The sequence below is a fragment of the Mustelus asterias genome, chromosome 3 (assembly GCF_964213995.1).
Source record: "Mustelus asterias chromosome 3, sMusAst1.hap1.1, whole genome shotgun sequence".
Lineage (NCBI taxonomy): Eukaryota > Metazoa > Chordata > Chondrichthyes > Carcharhiniformes > Triakidae > Mustelus > Mustelus asterias.
The window spans coordinates 145,093,040-145,095,739 of record NC_135803.1 but is presented as its reverse complement, the minus strand read 5'-3'; positions in this window follow the sequence as shown (position 1 = coordinate 145,095,739).

The following is a 2,700-nucleotide window of genomic DNA, read 5'->3' as shown; positions in this document are numbered from 1 at the left end:
AATGTTTATTGATAAGTGTCTATATTTCATACATTAAAAATTCCAAGTAATCATTACATAGGGAGACATGACTTCATATTATTTTATAGTTTGCACCTCCACCAGATTTATTTTAAGTTGTTGCTGATCTTACATGTTCTCTCTGTATATCGGAATGGATAAACAGCAGCCATTTAAGATGTTTGGAGTTTACATTTCCTCTGTTGTCTCTTGGATTCTGTTCAACATGGACTCCACATTGAGTAATAGTTATGAATGGATATGGCACTATCAGAATTAGGAGTGGCAGTATTATAAGCAACAGTTTACGATGTACAACTGCAAATTATACTATCTCCTTGTCCTTCGAGTAGAACATTGTCCATAACCATTTGCATTGTAGCAAGGTTGCGGTGAAACATATGAAGTTTCTTAAAGCATATTAATTGTAGTGATTTTGAAAGTCGACTTACAATTTTGTAAAGGTTTAGTTTTGCATTGTCCAAATAAATCTCATCTCAAGTTTCATTAGTTCCGCATCCAGAAAGGGTCTCTACATCCTAGCTTTGACTGCAACACCACATTCTGCACCCCTTCCTTTCCTTCTTCCCTATGCGCTCCATGAACGGTATGCTTTGTCTGTATAGCGCGCAAGAAACAATACTTTTCACACTCACCTGATGAAGGGACAGTGCTCCGAAAGCTAGTGGCTTGTGCTACCAAATAAACCTGTTGGAATTTAACCTGGTGTTGTGAGACTTCTTACTAATACATGTGACAATAATAAATCAAATCAAACTGGATACTGAGGGGCGCAGGTCACATTCTTGCTACACTCAGTTTCCAGGATTCTGTTTGAAAGGTAATTTAGTGTTCTCCATTGTTAGATTGAGATTTCTTACAATCTGTCAATACCTTACTGAGTTGATGTAGAGGCCAGTTCCTGTTTTTGCTTCAGGAATTACCTTACATTGAAGGATATACCTTATCCTGTGCCACAGGACGTTGGTGTCCCTGAGCACACAATTAGGCCCAGGCATGTTGGTAAAGTTTATACATTTTTGTCCAACAGACGAACTCTGTTTTTAATTTTTAATCCCTACTTCACAGGAGAATCAGTCTTGTTAATCTTATAATGCCGCATTTATAGCTGGATTCCCTTATCATCTCACATAATGGCTGCACTCCTTCTCAAGTCCTCCCTGTACTTAGTCCATGCGCCCATGCCACATGTGGGCACAAATGGAAAGTGAGCAGCTACAGGGCTGGAACGTGTGCTGCAGAACCAATGGCAAGCGCAGTGGCAGGGTTTTTGGGGCACAGTTTTGAAGCACATGGTTGCCAAGGCTGAAACTGTCTAAAAACTCATCAACAGTATCCTTAATGAATCAAATTCAGTGTGAGTATCGACGCGGGGACTAGGATTTACACATTAGCTGGTTTTGCTGTCGTGGATAATTTCTATCAGGTTGACACACATATTCTTTCTCTGCCAATTTTGTCAGTCCCTACTTCTGGAAGCTGCTGCCTTCTTGCTGAGGTGCAGTCAGCCTCATGGCTCCTGGATGCTACCCTGTCCAGGTGGATGTCATTCAGGTGCAGGTGTCCACAGTGAGTGCGGACAGACTATTCAATCTGAAACACAGACAATCTTGATCTTCGTATTCAACACCCTAAAAAGGAGCAGATCACAGATCCGCAGTTGTGATTTTTGGGATCTGAGCCTGTAAAGGTGATGACAGAAAATTAAGTATTGGCAATTGGGCAATGGCCAATCAACCTAACCAGCACGTCTTTGGACTGTAGGAGGAAACCGGAGCACCCGGAGGAAACACACGCAGACACGGGGAGAACGTGCAAACTCCACACAGACAGTGACCCGAGGCTAGAATTGAACCCGGGCCCTTGGTGCTGTGAGGCAGCAGTGTTAACCACTGTGCCACCTTAATAATAAAACCCTTACTGTAAGTATCTGACTAAGGCATGGCTCTATTCCTACACCAGGTTTCAACCCCTGAGGCTGTCTTAGCTGATTTGGATAAGATGTTGGAGATGAGGTTACAACTGGAGATGGCGGGGGCGGGGGGAGAAATCATCCATGGGGACCAATTTTCACTCAGGGAAAATAGGTATTAATAGGATGAGGAGGATGTAGGCTGGTGCCCTTACCATTGGAGTGCTGATGAATCTGGCTGAAACAACAGAGCTAGGCCTATTCCCCCATGCAAATTGGGATCCCAAAGGCATAAAATGCCTAAGGCCATGCATCAGGACCCCAATTTGACATCTACAGCGTGCCTGCTAAATATAGATAACGCCAGAGCCTCAAAATCACAGCAGCCTAGCGGCTGGCCAATCAGTGCCTTCTATTGGTCGACACCCATAGAGCAACATTGACTTCATGCTTTGAGCTCCTGATTTTGTGGTTTTGTGATTTTCCACTGAAAGATGCACAGGTGCAGACAAAATTTTGGCATACTTAAAATTTAGAGGTCTGTTGACCTTGGGTGGGAATTTTTGGACTTGGGATGCGTGCGGCTGGAAAATCTCGTCCAATTATATGGAGATTACAGCAATTAAATTAGTCTACTGGCATCATCACCCTAGTTTCATGTAAGAGTTTTCATTTCGAAGTACTACCTGAGAATTGCAACCGCGAATCACCACCATAAGTTGAAATATAAAGAAAAAATAAGAAGGAAATCATGCTGAGTTCCCAAT